This window comes from Xyrauchen texanus, chromosome 9 (assembly GCF_025860055.1).
Source record: "Xyrauchen texanus isolate HMW12.3.18 chromosome 9, RBS_HiC_50CHRs, whole genome shotgun sequence".
Classification (NCBI taxonomy): domain Eukaryota; kingdom Metazoa; phylum Chordata; class Actinopteri; order Cypriniformes; family Catostomidae; genus Xyrauchen; species Xyrauchen texanus.
In genome coordinates this window covers 18,123,862-18,142,906 of record NC_068284.1, presented here as the reverse complement: position 1 = coordinate 18,142,906, position 19,045 = coordinate 18,123,862, and the positions used below count along the sequence as shown (strand labels likewise).

The 19,045-nt window shown below is 46.8% G+C and overlaps 1 protein-coding gene across 1 annotated transcript in view; it reads right to left on the bottom strand.

Moving 5' to 3' along the window:
• Window positions 1-2,523, bottom strand: part of LOC127649264 (elongation of very long chain fatty acids protein 1-like) — a 76,659-nt gene extending 74,136 nt beyond the window's left edge. Inside the window, exon 1 of the mRNA XM_052134295.1 lies at window positions 1,999-2,523. The gene's annotated coding sequence lies outside the window, so the exon portion shown is untranslated. The remainder of the gene's footprint in view (window positions 1-1,998) is intronic.
• Window positions 2,524-19,045: the final 16,522 nt, after the last annotated feature.

Sequence of the window (19,045 nt, the reverse complement as noted above, 5' to 3'; positions counted from 1 at the left end):
CCATACACATCTACCCAAATTTGGGTACGTGTACCCCTGGGGATACGTGAGGTTACAATGGGGGTAAGCAAATACAATTCTGAGATTTACCGTTCTTTTAATTTCATCACCGTCTAAAATAACATTAAAATCCAGTTCATGTATTTCTCACTTGCAAAAAGTATATTGTGTGCTTGTGTCATAAAGGTCAGATAAATATGCGATGAAATCTTTTGCAGTTAAAAAATGCATTTACTCATGCGAGCTATTGCACAGATAGCCACAATGCTCGAAGTCGGCCAGCAACACCGTACCTGCAATGATGTGCAATTCCAGGCACAGGACCGAACGCTATTCTTGCGTACCGTGACGTGGTGAGGGGGGAGTTTTCAATTTATGCAGTTATATCAAATCTAGCATACCCATCTTAATCGGTACAAAGTACAAAACATGTACAAATGTAACATGTTTAATATAAGGGAGTTTTTTTTTTTACAAACATAATTGTGGAAAATCTACATATTTTCAGAATACATTTCAGAAACATATCTATGTGTTCGAGAGTGGGTATGCGAAAGGATGTTGAGGGGTACGCCACTGTAAAATTTTTGGGAACCACTGAATAAGATGATGACACTTGCATCTCAAACAATGTACATATTCACACAGTTCATGCTTACATTTGTAAAGTGCTGTCTTTACTGAAGTTTTCCTAGTTGCAACTTTCTCCATTATTATCAGTGGTTTTGTCAGACCAACAACAGAGCCAGGTAACTCTGCCCCAAGACAAGCCACGAGCAATTGCTGCATGAAGTTCCATCATCCGGGTACTCATAGTACACTTCTTTTTGTTGCATTTTCAGTGGTAACATACTACTCACACTACTTACTACTTGTAAAATAGAATTTTGCAGAATTGTGCTGTTTGGGACGCACCTTTACAATTTTGAAAGAAACAATATGATATACAAAAGGTCAGATTTATTTGCTTCCTTTAAAGCAAAATCTTTGGAAAATTCTAAAATCATGCTTAATAAGTGAGGATGAGAGCAGGCTTCACTCAGTGTAAATAATGAATTTTAAGAGTGCTGGCCTAAAAGATAACATATAAAATGGAAAAAGTGGCAGCACTATGCATATATTGTTTATTTTGCACAGACGTGTTTCTGCGAAGAAGGCACACGCCGAAACGCGTCTGTGCAAAATAAACAATATATGCATAGTGCGGCCACTTTTTCCATTTTATAAAATCATGCTTAATAACATGGATAATCAGGTTTTGCACAAACTTGTGGGGTCCATGCCAGCTCAAGTGCATGCTGTCATTAAAGCAAAAGGAGGAGATACCGAATAAATCTTTCTTTCGGATGGTTCATTTCAAAACTTCACCACTTCTTTTACGTTATCGGGTATAGATGTCACTTTACATAATGATAATATCCCGGTGTCGAATGCACGGTCAAACACATTTAATAAAGTCATATTTAAGTGCATATTGATGATTACTACATTGTATTCAATAATAATAAGCTATAATTAACAATATTAGACTATAATAATAAAGGCATTTATTGGTGTTTCATTCAATGATCTTACATTTGAACAGGTTTCCTTCATTAAAGTTTTGCACCTAAAGAACCCAATACTGACACTCATATACAAACGTGGATGTTCTACATGTCTAAATCACATAAAGTGAATAAACGAGTCTTACTCAACTCACCCTTTTTACAGAAACCATAATCCATCTCATAACAACTTCAAATATAATCTGCATGCACAATAATCAATAGTACAATTAATTTACATCTCTCGACTGATCGCATCTCACTCATCAGTTCTCAGTATTTTGAACCGAAAGAGATGATTCTCGGTTCAGTGTAACGTTGAATTGAGAACTGCTGTGATCGACTCAGTGTACTGTTTACTCAAGAGCTCTTTCCCCCAGATCAGTGCACTGGAGACAACCGCTGATAAAATGGAAATACAAGTCATAAACAAATTTCCAGTATGTTTTACCTTAACTGTTCTTCTGTTCAGGAAAATACATCAGTATGTTGGACAATTCCGAAAGAGGCGATTCTCATTTCAGTGTAATGTTATGAGCGACTTGGAGCGGTTCATTGCGAAGAAGAGTTAGAAAAAGCAGATATCACCAGTTCTATGATCATATTACTCCCGGTTATTGGCTCATTTCAAATAGGAGTGTCAGGCACGTTCGAGAGACAGGTTAAGATAGAGTAACTTGTGGATCAGTGATGACCCAAGACGCAAACTGTTTCAAATGATTCAGTTCGATTTGAAGATCTGGTTCAACTCGCTCACTGAAAAGAACCGGTTCAAAGAACAATTCGTACAAGAACTGGACATCACTAAATCACATAAACTCCACAGCTTGTGGGGTATCTTCCTTTGCATGAAAAGGAGGCCAAAGTTCCTGAATTCCCCTGCTTGACACTTGAAAAGTACTTCCTTTGCACAATTGCTCAGCAGTAAAGGCTAAATTGCTCTTGACAAGCCTTTAACAGCCTCCATTAGCTCATCAATATGGGTTTATGCAACATGTGTGTTTGTTAGCCGGGCTTAAAGGATGGAACGCCGTAATAAAATGTCAGTGAAAGCTGGTCTTTGAGACCAGACGAGGAGCACAGATCAAACAGTGAAGTGTGTCTATTGCTCTTCTCAGTGGAAAAAAGCTGAATGGATGCCACATTTATGGAGAACAGTGCTGGTTGGCTGGTGCAGCTCTTAAAATTGAAAGACTGCAACATCTCCGCTCATTACCAGCAGGATCTCATCATCTCCCTATTTCTAAATCTTTTCTAAGGGATCCCTCTGAAAGAAATAAAAGGGAAATGCTTACACTTAAACTACTTTCCCACAGTGCTCCCCAAAAAACAAACAAGCCTGATGCTGTGAGCAGGAGGGGAGTGGACCCCTGTCTAATAAGGCTGGGGAATACTGAGTCCAGTGTCTGACCAGTCCTGCCATCAGATGCTCTTGCCAAGAGGGGGAATAATCATGCCTTTATGTGGACAAGGACCTCCGGGGACAGCTTTCTCATTATGTCCCCCTCTCATGTCCCCATGGTTGTGGACTCTCTGAGTCTTCCCAGGCCACTATAGTCACATTGGCCCACCAATCTTTGGTTCTGATCTGAGTCCCCCCGAAAGCAGATTGTTCAAGCCATTTAGTGAATGTACTTGGAAAAAACAGACAGCGCAAACACACCCTTTTCACTTGGCACATAATTCTTAGATGAGTGTCTTTTACAAGGCTACAAGTTTCAGGGGCCTTGAGGATGGTCTGTCCTGTTCCGGCCCTCCTGGAGAGAGAGAGAGAGAGAGAGAGAGAGAGAGAGAGAGAGAGAGAGAGAGGCCCTGCTTTTAAGAGCTGTGATTTATGTGTGTAGTTGCTTAGAGTTGCACTTTTGACACCTTCTTGTGACTCGGTTGCAGGAGGGATGCTGGCTTGTAAAACAGTTCATTCAAATGATTCTGTGCACAAAGTTTCACTGACAGGAAAAAAAAAAAAAGCACACTTTGTGACACAATATCCAAGCTGAACTGTACTGTTTTTCAGAGAAAATCTTCAAACAACTCCTGATGTGTGCATTCCCATGTCAGCCATACGTGTCACCATAGCTACTTAGGTAATATTTGTCAAATATCCATGTAAACAGGGTTCAAACTTACATAATTTATTTTGTTAGTTGGCTTTTTTTTTTTTTTTTGTGCTAATCAATTGCTTGATTCAAACAATATATGTGTTTGAAAATAAATGTATATGTAAATGACATATAAATAAAATAGCACAGTTAATATCCACCTAAAACACACAAAATGTACTAATTTACATAAATGGTTAGTGGACAGCTCTCTTCTTACTGAATGTCTCTCTCTTGTTGGATTCTTTCTTTAAGTAAAATTTGTTCTATTTGACTGCCAGCAGATCTACACTAGGTTTCAATATGGTTTTCATAAATGTGATGTGCCACATGTGTTATATAAATGTTATGTAATTGTTGTTGTTATTGGAATAAAATATAAATAATTTGTAAGTTCCATTAATTGCATAGATGTTTATTGGTTGTAATGGGATGCTGGCATGTTTAGCATGATATGTATGGCAATGTTGACCAAAATTTTATATGATTATTGGCCTTCTATTCAAACTGATTTCATTGTTTTTGTATTTGGAGAATAGATAACTATGCAGGTTCTATGAATGTGGTCTGTCTGAAGGAATGTAATCAAAACGCACTTCAGAAAATCTAAGTGTCTACTCATAATGGCAAGAGACAGCCAGCAAAACTCTCACATGGGTAACCTTACTCTGTTGCTAAGCAACAGAGTATGTCCCAGTTTAACACATAACTGGGCATTGTGATTGTATACTGATTTTTAAAGTGTAAACACATACTATTTACAAAATAAAGATAACCATAGTGACCCATACAAAAATGAGAGAGTGGAATGCAATGCTAAAAAGACCAGCATATGTGTTTTGAATGGGCTACAGCACATGAATCTACAACAAATTAGTTGTGTTGGTGAACAGCATGGCAACTCTGGTCTAGCTGACCAGTACAGTACAGAACTTCTTGCTGGTCTTAAAAAAAAGATTCTTAATACACATAAAATTAACGATTTTCATCAAAACATGCTAAAGTTAACCCACAAGTAATCACATTAGATTATCTAAAGGGTTACTAATTACAGTTTTATTTATGTAATTTGTAATCAGTACCAGATTACATTTTAGAAGTAATCAACCCAACACTGCTGATTGACCAGCATTTTGTGCTGGTGAAAAGCATGCTGTAACAGTCCACCAGCTAAACCAGCACTAAACCATCACTTACTATCTTGAACCAGCTGTTTTCTATTCAGCAGGCTAATGCTGCCTCCATGTACTATTGGAATTATTGCAAGTGCAAGTTTTCCACTCAGAAGTTGTACATGAAAGACCCCTCAAGGTGTAATTATGACTGGAAAACTGGAGTTTCTGAGATGGGATGAGTTGAAAACTTTCAACATGGCAGAGGAGACAACGGTTTCTGTAGAGAATGTTAGCACTTGCCGTTTCGGTAATATAAATGTATTTATTCATTCCAGCAACCATTTTATGCATGTTGTACATTTTTACAACATGAAAATAGTTAGTATTTGACTAAAATTCCATTATTGTCTGCAAGCAAACTGAGTAATTTGTAGGCCTATTATGGTATATATAAAATAAAAGTTCATCAAGAAAAATATATTGCCATCATCCATGTTTCCTGATCTTTCTGACAACAAAGTAACCTTAATTGCTGATTTTGTTTTCAGCAGTCAGTTTCCAAAAGGCCTTGAAAATGTACACTACACAGCCCTGAACTGAAAAAGTGGTAACCTACAATTGTTACCTCAAGGATACATTTGTAATTGATCCAACCGATAAAAATGACCTTCGTTGGTGTAACCAAATTTGTCCTAACCTAACTGATCCTTCGCTAAGACCCATCTTAAAAGCATTTCTGACCAATCCTGTTTTAGCAACCGTTGCTGGGCCACCATTACTCTGACATGTGTTTGCTATGAAAGTCTACGGGAGTGGTGTGTGTTTAAGCCATTTTAAGCGGGATTTTATCAAAATGATCCAAAGAAAAGTAAAAAAATTTGCTGCAGGTGTCACAAGGATCATCTTTAAATAAATGTCGAGAAGAGCATGCTATGGATTAATCTGTAATAGCCCTCATTCCTAAATGAACATGAATGACATCAGCGATACATCATAACATCTATATTTGCTCCAAGGTAAATTAAAGCTAATAACTTAACATTAATGAATTTATGTATTGTCTCAGGTCTTAGTAAAGGCAATTAGTAAATAAAGAGTTCACAGCATCAAAGTGTGTGTATTATGAGATGTTATAAGCAGTTCTGTTCACTTACATTAATGTTATCAGATGTGTTATCGCTATTAAATTACGTTTTTTTTCCTTTTCAAGTGACTGATAATCCTTTGGCTTTATTCTGATTCACAGTTTCCATAGTTTTCCATCAAATTACAGTGTAGTTTAACAATTTATTTTACAAAAAACATCAGATAAATATGTCTTACAATGCCACTCTTCATTCCAGCCCACTTGAGAATATTATCCATTCCGTTTATGTGAATATTTAGCCAAAAACCGCTCCGTTGACGCAATCTCCCATTCATTCCTATGGGGAGTTCTGCAGAGTTTGTCAGCATGAGCGACTGTAACTAAGGAGGGCGGAGCTTAGCCAAAGGTCAATTCAGGTGGATTTAGTCAGATTTTGAATAAACCAGATAAAGCAGATTTTTAAGTTAACTGAGAAAACATTTGTACTCTATGGACAGAAAACTCAGGACATAAACTTCTGTGAAGATAAGGTTAAGAGATGTATCATGCAAGAGAAAGTTACTGTAATTGAACGCCGACCTGTTATATAAAAGAGGCCCACTGGCCCTCCTTAAGTTGGACATTTAAAAAATACACTATTGTTGAACTCATAATACTTTGTACCCATTCAAACACGTGAATTGTGCTTATTGAACATCAAATCAGAAAGGATTGTTTACCCTTTTCAACTCCTTTCTATGGCTTAAAACTCCAAGTATACACTGCACAAAAAACAATACCTCCTGACTTTGTTGAGCGAGCCAACCCTGCATAAATAATACACAGGTCTGGTTCACCCTCTTCTGTGAGATTTCTAGCACTCATAAAACAGTCTCTTGTTCAACCAAACAACAGAGTCCTCAGAGAGTTTACAGGTTCAGTTCTATAAAGCAGCAGTGTTTAGTCCTCACAATAGGCTTTCATATAACATTTCCTCAGTGATAGCCTAGGGTGTTACGGCCCACTCGGCCCTGTCTCTTTCAGCCCTCGCTGGGAGTTTCTAATCCTTCATTGATCTACTGTCATGTTCATTGTTGTCCTTTGTTCTTTTGTGTACTTTTATTTTGAAAATTCCTGTTCAGTTCCTAGTTTTGTCACATCCTGTTTTCCCTCCATGTTTTGTATCTGGGTTTTATTGGTTCATTGGTTGATTACCTTGATTCAGTTCTTGTTTGTCATTGGTTTTAGTTCAAGTCAAGTCAAGTCAAGTGGTTTTTATTGTCGTTTCAACCATATACAGTTAGTACAGTACACAGCAAAACGAGACAACGTTCCTCCAGGACCATGGTGCTACATAAAAACAACAAAGGACCAACATAGGACCACATGAGACTACACAACGAAATAAAATACCTATATAAACTACCTATATATACCTATATAAAGTGCACGTGCAAACATGTGCAAAAAGTACAGGACAGTACAACAAATTACTGACAATGAACAGGACAATAGACAGTGCAAGCGCCGACCAGTACTCAGTAGTGCAAAAAGATGACAGTTTCTAAAAATGTAAACATAACATACTATGAGATAATGTTCTATGCACATAGCAGTTATTGAGGTAGCAGACAGTTATAAAGTGACAGTAATTAAAGTGCAACTCAGGACACGTGTGTGTCAAACCAGTCTCTGAGTATTGAGGAGTCTGATGGCTTGGGGAAGAAGCTGTTACACAGTCTGGCCGTGAGGGCCCGAATGCTTCGGTACCTCTTGCCAGATGGGAGGAGGGTAAAGAGTTTGTGTGAGGGGTGTGTGGGGTCATCCACAATGCTGGTTGCTTCTATGGATACAGTGTTTTTTGTAAATGTCTTTGATGGAGGGAAGAGAGACCCCAATGATCTTCTCAGCTGTCCTCACTATCCTCTGCAGGGCTTTGCGGTCCGAAACGGTGCAAGTCCCAAACCAGGCAGTGATGCAGCTGCTCAGGATGCTCTCAATAGTCCCTCTATAGAATGTAGTGAGGATGGGGGTTGGGAGATGTGCTTTCCTCAGCCTTCGAAGAAAGTAGAGACGCTGCTGGGCTTTCTTGGTGATAGAGCTGGTGTTGAGGGACCAGGTGAGGCTCTCCGCCAGGTGAACACCAAGGAATTTGGTGCTCTTGACGATCTCCACAGAGGAGCCGTCTATGTTCAGTGGAGTGTGTTCACCTTGTGCTCTCCTAAAGTCAACAACCATCTCTTTTGTTTTGTCGACATTCAGGGACAGGTTGTTGGCTCTACACCAGTTCGTCAGCCGCTGCGCCTCCTCTCTGTATGCTGACTCGTTGTTCTTGCTGATGAGACCCACCACGGTCGTGTCATCGGTGAACTTGATGATGTGATTCGAGCTGTGCATTGCTGCACAGTCGTGAGTCAGCAGAGTGAACAGCAGTGGACTGAGCACACAGCCCTGGGGGCCCCAGTGCTCAGTGTGGTGGTGGTGGAGATGCTGTTCCCGATCCGGACTGACTGAGGTCTCCCAGTCAGGAAGTCCAGGATCCAGTTGCAGAGGGAGGTGTCCAGGCCCAGCAGGTTCAGCTTTCCAATCAGGTGCTGGGGAATGATTGTGTTGAATGCTGAGCTGAAATCTATGAACAGCATTCGAACGTATGAGTCCTTATTGTCTAGGTGGGTGAGGGCCAGATGGAGGGTTGTGGTGATGGCATCGTCCGTTGAACGGTTTGAACGATACGCAAACTGCAGTGGGTCTAGTGAGGGGGCAGCTGGGTCTTAATCTGCCTCATGACGAGCCTCTCGAAGCACTTCATGATGATGGGTGTAAGTGCGACGGGACGGTAGTCGTTGAGGCAGGACACTGAAGACTTCTTTGGCATGGGGATGATGGTGGTGGCCTTGAAGCACGTTGGAACAACGGCGCTGCTCAGAGAGATGTTGAAGATGTCGGTAAGAACATCTGCTAGCTGGTCTGCACATCCTCTGAGCACTCTGCCAGGAATGTTGTCTGGTCCAGCAGCCTTCCGTGGGTTGACTCTACGTAGAGTTTTCCTCACATCTGCCGTGGTAAGACAGAGCACCTGGTCGTTGGGAGAAGGGGTGGACTTCCTCGCCATCACGTCGTTCTGCACTTCAAACCGAGCATAGAAGTCGTTCAGCGCGTCTGGAAGGGAGGCATCTTTGTCACAGGCAACTGATGTTGTCCTGTAGTTGGTGATGGCCTGGATGCCCTGCCACATGCGCCGCGTGTCACTGCTGTCCTGGAAGTGACTGTGGATTCTCTGGGCGCAGGCGCTTTGCCTCTCTGATTGCCCGTGACAGTTTGGCCCTAGCTGTTCTTAGGGCTGCCTTATCGCCTGCTCTGAAGGCGGAGTCTCAGGACCTCAGCAGTGTGCGCACCTCCGCAGTCATCCACGGCTTCTGGTTGGAGCGTGTGGTGATGGTCTTGAGAAAGTGACATCATCAATGCACTTGCTGATGTAGCTGGTCACTGATGCTGTGTATTCCTCCAAGTTGGTAGAATCGCCATATGTTGCAGCCTCCCTGAACATGTGCCAGTCAGTACACTCAAAACAGTCCTGAAGAGCAGAGATGGCTCCTGCTGGCCAGGTTTTCACCTGCTTCTGAAGTGGTTTTGTGCATCTGACTAGCGGTCTGTATGCTGGAATTAACATAACAGAGATGTGGTCTGAGTAGCCGAGGTGGGGGCGGGCTCCACCCGTGCACGCCTGGGATGTTTGTGTAAACAAGATCAAGCGTGTTCAGCCCCTCTCGTTGCAAAGTCCACATACTGATGGAATTTAGGGAGCACTGTCTTGAGATTTGCATGGTTGAAATCTCCGGCGACAATAAACAGTCCGTCGGGGTGAGCGCTCTGCAGTTCAGCTCATAGCCCCATACAGTTCACAGAGCGCTTCCTTAGCGTTAGTGCTGGGGAATGTAAACTCGGTTATGCAAACAGTGGTGAATTCCCATGGTAGATAAAAAGGTCTGCATCTAACAGTCACAAGCTCCAACAGCGATGAACAGTAACTAAAGACTAGCATAGAGTTCTTGCACCATTCCGTGTTGATGTAAACACACAAGCCACCACCGCGAGTCTTACCGCAGAGAGCTGTATTTCTGTCGGCATCGAAACGAGGCGAGCCCGCCTAGCTGAATGGCAGCATCCGAACTCTGTCACTGAGCCACGCCTCCGTGAAAACAAAGACGCAGCAGTCTCTAAACTCACGCCATGTAGCCTGCTGGAGTCGGATATAGTCCAGTTTATTGTCCAGGGAGCAAACATTTGAGAGCAGGATAGACGGGAGAGCCGGCTGGCTAGGGTTTGTTTTTAGCCTAGCATGGACCCCGCCCTCTTTCCTCGCTTCGCTTTCGCGACACCACTTACGACGTCCTCTCCCCGCCACCGGCATCAGGCGACGCCGAGGGCTGGAGGCCTGGTCTCCGCGAGCAAGCCGAGTACGCCGTAGCGCCTCCTGCAGGTCATCATGCAGCTTGGTTTTTGCATGAGTCTTATATTTCAGTAGTGTCTGGCGATGGTAGACACGAACACCGGTTGCTCCGATGTCCGTGTGTTGCAAAAGTCGGGCTTTTTTAACAAAAATAGCACCATTGTGGATCCGGAGTGGCCGCTGCGTGCTACCGCGCCGCCATCTTGGATCAATCCATAGTTAATTATCTCGTTATCCTGTTTCAGAGTTCTGTTTGTTGATTGGCCTTGTTACCCTTGTCCTTGTGTATTTAAACCCTGTTTGTTCCTTCATTCCCTTGTCGGTCGTTGAATGTTGTTGTACGTGAATGTTATGGTTGTTGCTCCTGCCTGTGGATGTTGTTCATGTTGTTTTCCCCTTGTGGATATTTCTTTGTTCCTGTTTGTTTGCCCTCACTTTGATTTATAATAAAGAACCTGCTTTTGGATCCGCACCTCCTCGTCTGCCTTCACTCCTGCATTCGTTACAGAACCACACTATGGATCCAGTGGTTCAGCAAGCGAACTACCAGCTGCTTTGCCTGAAGCAAGAGGACCGACCGATGGAGGACCACATCAGTGACTTCCTTGAGCTGGCAAACATCTCCGACTTCCCGGACTCGGCCTTGGTGGTTTTCTTCTGGGGTAACCTGAACCCCTCACTGAAGGAGCGGTTGCCACCGGCGACACGCGGCTGGACGCTCTGTGATTTTGTGGTGGAGACGCTGCTGGTATGCGGCTCGCCACTTACTGTGGATGTTGTGGATGAGGATCCTGCCTCCCCTCCCATGGCGGTGACTCCAGTCGTCCCTAGCTCTCCCTGTCACGCCAGCCCCTACGGTCAGTGTGCAAACCCCCACGCCTGTTGCCGTCATCGAGCCTGCACGGTCCACTTCGTCTGCCCGGAGGAGGGTGAGAAGACGGGCTTCTGCCTCCCGGTTCGCGCCTGCCCCAGTCTACGAGCCAGAGCCCACGCATGCCACGGTGAGCGAGCCAGAGCCCACGCATGTCACGGTGAGCGAGCCAGAGCCCACGCATGTCACGGTGAGCGAGCCAGAGCCCACGCATGTCACGGTGAGCGATCCTGAGTCCTCGTCAGCCACGGTCAGTGAACCCAAGCCAGCGCATGCCTCGGTCACCCAGCCAGTACCTGTCGCCTCAGAAGTCAGTGAGCCAGTGCCGATAGCCTCAAACGTCAATGAGCCAGCGCCTGTAGCCTCGACCGTCCCAGAGCCAGCGCCTGTAGCCTCGACCGTCCCAGAGCCAGCGCCTGTAGCCTCGACCGTCCCAGAGCCAGCGCCTGTAGCCTTGACCGTCCCAGAGCCAGTGCCTGTAGCCTCGACCGTCCCAGAGCCAGCGCCAGCAGCCATGACCGTCCAAGAGCCAGCGCCTCCCGAGTCTTCCAGGACTCCTCCTCCCAAGTCTCGAGTCTTCCAGGGCTCCGCCACTCGAGCCTCCCAGGGCTCCCCCTCAAGTCTCGAGTCTTCTAGGGCTCCTCCTCCCGAGCTTTCCAGAGCTCCGCCTACCGAGTTTCCAGAGCTCCGCCTTCCGAGTTTCCCGAGATTTCCAGAGCTCCGCCTTCCGAGTTTCCCGAGCTTTCCAGAGCTCCGCCTCTCAAGCCCCTCGAGCCTTCCAGGGCTCCGCCACTCAAGCCTCTCGAGCCTTCCAGGGCTCCGTCTCCCAAGTCTCTCGAGTCTTCTAGGGCTCCGCCCCTCAAGCTTCTCGAGCCTACCAGGGCACCGCCTCTCGAGCCTTCCAGCCAGAGCCCACGCATGCCACGGTGAGCGAGCCAGAGCTCACGCATGTCACGGTGAGCGAGCCAGAGCCCACGCATGTCACGGTGAGCGAGCCAGAGCCCACGCATGTCATGGTGAGCGAGCCAGAGCCCACGCATGTCACGGTGAGCGATCCTGAGTCCTCGTCAGCCACGGTCAGCGAACCCAAGCCAGCGCATGCCTCGGTCACCCAGCCAGTACCTGTCGCCTCAGAAGTCAGTGAGCCAGTGCCGATAGCCTCAAACGTCAATGAGCCAGTGCCTGTAGCCTCGACCGTCCCAGAGCCAGCGCCTGTAGCCTCGACCGTCCCAGAGCCAGCGCCTGTAGCCTCGACCGTCCCAGAGCTAGCGCCTGTAGCCTTGACCGTCCCAGAGCCAGTGCCTGTAGCCTCGACCGTCCCAGAGCCAGCGCCAGCAGCCATGACCGTCCAAGAGCCAGCGCCTCCCGAGTCTTCCAGGACTCCTCCTCCCAAGTCTCGAGTCTTCCAGGGCTCCGCCACTCGAGCCTCCCAGGGCTCCCCTTCAAGTCTCGAGTCTTCTAGGGCTCCTCCTCCCGAGCTTTCCAGAGCTCCGCCTACCGAGTTTCCAGAGCTCCGCCTTCCGAGTGTCCCGAGATTTCCAGAGCTCCGCCTTCCGAGTTTCCCGAGCTTTCCAGAGCTCCGCCTTCCGAGTTTCCAGAGCTCCGCCTTCCGAGTTTCCAGAGCTCCGCCTTCCGAGTTTCCCGAGCTCCGCCTTCCGAGTTTCCCGAGCTCCGCCTTCTGAGCTTCCCGAGCTCCGCCTTCCGAGCATCCCGAGCTTTCCAGAGCTCCGCCTCCTGAGCTTCCCAGAGCTCCACCTCTCAAGCCTCTCGAGCCTTCCAGGGCTCCTCCCCCCAAGCCTCCCAGGGCTCCGCCTCTCAAGTCTCTTGAGCCTCTCGAGCCTTCCAGGGCTCCGCCTCTCAAGCCTTCCAGGGCTCCTCCTCCCGAGCCTCCTAGGGATCCGCCTCAAGTCTCTCGAGTCTTCCAGGGCTCCGTCTTTCAAGTCTCCCGAGCTTTCCAGAGCTCCTCCTCTCGAGCCTTCCGGGGCTCCGCCTCTCAAACCCCTCGAGCCTTCCAGGGCTCCGCCTCTCAAGCCCCTCGAGCCTTCCAGGGCTCCGCCACTCAAGCCTTCCAGGGCTCCGTCTCCCAAGTCTCTCGAGTCTTCTAGGGCTCCGCCCCTCAAGCTTCTCGAGCCTACCAGGGCACCGCCTCTCGAGCCTTCCAGGGCTCCGCCTCCTATGGCTCCGCCTCCTACGGCTCCACCCCCCGAGCCTCCTGCAGCTCCGCCCCCCCGAGCCTCCTGCGGCTCCGCCTCCCGAGCCTCCTACGGCTCAACCTTCCTCGGCTCCACCTCCGAAGCCTTCCAGCTCACCGCCTGAAGAACCTCCTACGGCGCCACCTCCCTCGGCTCCGCCTCCTAAGCCCCCCACGGTCCTGCCTACGCCTCCTTCGACGCAGCCTCCCAAGTCTTCTACGGCTCCGCCTCCGAAGTCCTCCTTGGCTCCGCCTCACGCGGCTCCACCGGTCCCTATCTGGTGGCCACCACCCAGGTCCCCCAAACCTACCCACATCCCATGGTCAACCCCCAGGCCTCCTGAACCTATCCTTGCCCTGTGGCCCGCTCCCAGGCCCCCTGAGCCCGTCCTTGCTCTGAGGCCAGCTCCCAGACCTCCTGAACCGGTCCTTGCCCCATGGCCATCTCCTAGGCCACCTAGATCGGCCTCTATCCTGTGGTCTCCTCCTAGGCCCCCTGAGCCGGCCCTTGCCTTATGGCCAGCCCCCGGGCCATCTAAACCTGTCCCTGTCCTGAGGCTGCCTCCCAGGCCTCCTAGACCTGTTCCCGTCCTGTGGCCTCCTCCCAGGCCTCCTGACCCTGTTCCCATCCTGTGGCCGCCTCCCAGGCCTCCTGACCCGGTCCCAGTACTGTGGCCTCCTCCCAGGCCTCCTGACCCGGCCCCTATCCTGTGGCCTCCTCCCAGGCCCCCTGACCCAGTTCCCATCCTGTGGCCTCCTCCCAGGCCTCCTGATCCGGCCCCTGTCCTGAGGCTGCCTCCCAGGCCTCCTAGACCTGTTCCCGTCCTGTGGCCTCCTCCCAGGCCTCCTGACCCCTGTTCCCATCCTGTGGCCGCCTCCCAGGCCTCCTGACCCGGTCTCAGTACTGTGGCCTCCTCCCAGGCCTCCTGACCCGGTCCCTATCCTGTGGCCTCCTCCCAGGCCCCCTGACCCAGTTCCCGTCCTGTGGCCTCCTCCCAGGCCTCCTGACCCGGCCCCTGTCCTGTGGCCTCCTCCCGGGGCCCCTGACCCAGTCCCTGTCCGGTGGCCTCCTCCCAGGCCTCCTGAACCTGCCCCTGTCCGGTGGCCTCCTCCCAGGGCCCCTGGCCCTGTTCCTGACCTGTGGCCTCTTCCCAGGCCCCCTGACCCTGTTCCTGTCCAGTGGCCTTCTCCCCGGTCCCCCAGACCTATCCTTGCCCGGTCGATACCTCCCTGGCCCCCTAACCCTGTCCCTTTGTGCCCCCCGGGGCTGCCTAATGGGCCCCGTGGACTGTCTCATCTCCATTTGTGCCCCCATGGACTGTCTCATTTCCCCCTTGGACTTCCTGCCTGCCCTTTGTGCCCCCTTGGTCTGTCTGTCTGCCCATGTGCCCACTTGGACTGTCTGTTTGCCCCTGGTGCCCTTATGATGTTTTTGTGGGTTTTTGTCTTTTGTTTTTTGTTTCAGGATCGTCTGGAATCCGATCCTTTTGAGGGGGGATTCTGTCATGTTCATTGTTGTCCTTTGTTCTTTTGTGTACTTTTATATTTTGAAAATTCCTGTTCAGTTCCTAGTTTTGTCACATCCTGTTTTCCCTCCATGTTTTGTATCTGGGTTTTATTGGTTCATTGGTTGATTACCTTGATTCAGTTCTTGTTTGTCATTGGTTTTAGTTAATTATCTCGTTATCCTGTTTCAGAGTTCTGTTTGTTGATTGGCCTTGTTACCCTTGTCCTTGTGTATTTAAACCCTGTTTGTTCCTTCATTCCCTTGTCGGTCGTTGAATGTTGTTGTACGTGAATGTTATGGTTGTTTCTCCTGCCTGTGGATGTTTTTCATGTTCATGTTGTTTTCCCCTCGTGGATATTTCTTTGTTCCTGTTTGTTTGCCCTCACTTTGATTTATAATAAAGAACCTGCTTTTGGATCCGCACCTCCTCGTCTGCCTTCACTCCTGCATTCGTTACATCTACTTGCTTGAACTTCATTTTTAATTGAGAAAAGAGAGAAAAGTTGTGAAACTTTTCATCAGATCACGTTAAAATGTGTTGTAGGGCTACGCACAGCAGTTTGTGGTTGATTTGCTTTGTGTACGCGTCACATGGAAACTGGATTTGTGATACGCTAAGCACTAGGCCGAACAGTTTATTAAACCGCTACTTTTAATTTACTCATAAATTTGCTTTAACAGCAGCTGTCACTGAATTCATATGGAAGTTTACCTTTAAAAAGTATTAAAAAGTATCTCATTGCATCTGTTTCCACACAGATGACACCAACATTCAGTAATGATAATATTCCCATATTCATGTTCTCATTTGTATTTGAAGAGTGGGTGTTATAAGGCTCCTTTCAGATAGCCTTACATTTACAAGATATTAATAGATGTAGATAGAGTTGATGCTAATGTGTACAATCAAAACATGTCTTCAAATGAATTCTATAAATCAAATAACGTTAACAAATATCTGCCAGATGTTATTAGGAATGCTGCAACAGCTTGGATCTATGAGAGAGCATATAGTGCATTCAGAAAATATTCAGACCCCTTAATTTTCCCCCCATATTATCTTATGTTGCAGCCATATGCTAAAATGCTTTACATTAATATAATTGTTTTCACATCAGTCTACATTATATAGCCCATAATGACAAAGCTAAAAAAACTGATTTTTTTATACATTTGCAAATTTATGAAAAATAAAAAACTTAAATATCACATTGATATAATTATTCAGACCCTTTGCTATGACATTTAAAATGTAGCTCAGGTATATTCCATTACTCTGAATCATCTTTGAGATGTTTCTACACTTTGATCGGAGTCCACCTGTGGCAAATTCAATAGATTGGACATGATTTGGAAAGGCACACACATGTGTAAGGTCTCACAGCTGAAAATGCAAATCAGTGCAAAAAGCCATGAGGTCAAAGGAACTGCCTGCAGAGCTCAGAGACAGGATTATGTTGAGGCAGAGATCTGGGGAAGGCTACAAAAACATTTCGGCTGCATTGAAGTTTCGAAAGAGCCACCATAATTCTAAAATGGAAGAAGTTTGGAGCAACCAGGACTTTTCCTAGAGCTAGCTGCGTGGCCAAACTGAGCTTTGATTAGAGAGGTGACCAAGAACCTGGTGGTCACTCTGGTTGAGCTCCAGAGATCATGTGTGGATATGGGAGAAACTTGAAGAAGGACAACCATCACTGCAACACTTCACCGATCTGGGCTTTATGGCAGAGTTGCCAGACCGAAGCCTCTACTCAGTGCAAGACACATAAAAAACACCTAAAGACTCTCAGACTGTGAGAAACAAGATTCTCTGGTCTGATTCAATGAAGATTTAACTGGTTGGCCACAATTCCAAGTGTCATGTCTGGAGGAAACCAGGCACCGCTAATCACTTGCGCAATAGAGTGTCCAAGACAGAGCCCGGACTTGAACCAAATCAAACATCTCTGGAGAGACCTGAAAATGGCTGTCCACTGACTGTCCCCATCCAACCAGTCATAGCTTTAGAGGATATGCAGAGAAGAATTACAGAAAATCAAAATCCAGGTGTGCAAAGCCTGTTGCATAGTACCTAAAAAGACTTGAGGATGTAATCACTGCCAAAGCTGCTTCAACTAAGTACTGAGTTAAGGGTCTGAATACTTACGTCAATGTGATATTTAAGTTTTTCTCTCGGTAATAAATTTGCAAACTTCTCAGAAATCTGGTTTTTGCTTTGTCATTATGGGGTATGGAGTGTAGATTGATTGAATACATTATGTGGCAGGGTGGAGGGCGGGGCCGGGTCGTGATCCTACACACCCGGTCCCGTATTAGGTCAACTGCAGAGGATCGTGCGGGAGAGAGAGATCATTAACGGACATGTCCGTCATGTGTGTGTTTATGTCTTCTTTTAAGTTTATCATTAAAACTATTATTTATATCGTCAAGCCGGTTCTCGCCTCCTCCTTTCCATTGATCCCTTTACACTGGTGCTGAAGCCCGGGAAGGAGGAGGGATACGGCGTAGTAGAGTTCTCGCCACTACCGTCCACCCCAATGGAGCAGCCGCAGCCATCTGCCGGGGGACGAGGAGCCAAGCCGCCTGAAAGAGGACAATGGCCGCTGACCGCGAGGGGAGAAGTGGCTCCTAACCAACCGCCTGGAGCGGTCAGGGCCGCTGCCAGGGGCGGAGGAGTTCCCTACCAGCCGCTGAAACGCGGCGGGGTTTAAGACCCCTGTTACAGGACCCCTGTTTCACTACACTGTTACAGGAAGTACCCCCCATTTTGATTATTTCTGTTTCCCTCCCCTTGTCCCCTCCCTCGTCCAGGTAGATGGGGATGACCTGCTGGCAGACTAGACTTAAAGCACGCCCTCCCCCAGGGAAAGGGGGGGGGTGTACGTCAGGCCGGGGGCTCCCCAGCCTGAGAGAACGAGGGAGGAATGTGGCAGGGCGGAGGGCGGGGCCGGGTCGTAATCGTACACACCCGGTCCCGTATTAGGCTTATTGAACCTCCGAGGAATAAAGATCAACTGCAGAGTATCGTGCGGGAGAGAGAGATCGTTAACGGACATGTCCGTCATGTGTGTGCTTATGTTGTCTTTTAAGTTTATCATTACACTATTATTTATATTGAAAAGCCGGTTCTCGCCTCCTCCTTTCCATTGATCCCTTTACAACATAATTTAAAGCATTTTAGCATAAGGCTGCAACATATAAATATGGACATATTTATATGTTGAGCACTCTGCTGATGCACATTCAGAGTATGCGGAGTAAGAAAAATCTTACTGCATGCTTCCAGTGCACGAGCAGTCTGTTGATGACGAAATTTACGTTAACCGTCACGTACGTGGACACTTAGTGTTAGCATTTGACCGTAGTATACTTTTGGCTCAACCAGTATTTATCAGGATTAATCAGACTGGGCTTACCTAGAAATTAATCATGCTGATCTTTTCAGTAGGGTTGTCTGATGTAGTGAGTGTGTCAGTGAGTGTGTCAGTGTCCCTGTGCCAAGCATCTTCCTTGCCATGTGATTCAAAGAGAGTTGAGGGTGATGTCACAATCCATCATTCACAGAGGCACTCTCTGAAGTGAGAATCGCTCACTGTGTATTTGCAGAAAGAGAAAGAACCTTAAAAAATCACTCATAGATGCAAGATTTATTTGTAGATGAGATATTTTGGTCACACACACACGCACACACTTGTTGTGTTTCCATGTTTTATGGGGACTTTCCATAGACATAATGGTTTTTATACTGTACAAACTTTATATTCTATCTCCTAAACCTAACCATCACAGAAAACTTTCTGCATTTTTAGATTTTCAAAAAACATAATTTAGTAAGATTTATAAGCTGTTTTCCTCATGGGGACTGACAAAATGTCCCCACAAGGTCAAAAATTTCGGGTTTTACTATCCTTATGGGGACATTTGGTCCCCACAAAGTGATAAATACACGCTACACACACACACACACACACACACACACACACACACACACACACACACACACACACACACACCAAGAAGCATGGTAAATCCTCTCTACCAACAACAAAGAAAAACTGTGTCCAGGTGTACCTAGGAGCAAAGGTGGTCACACCGAATATTGAGTTGGCTGTTTGAAGTTTTCTGGACATTGTATGACATTAAGTGATAAATGAAAACTATTTATGTCATTATTTTAGTGGACATCCTCACTATGCAAA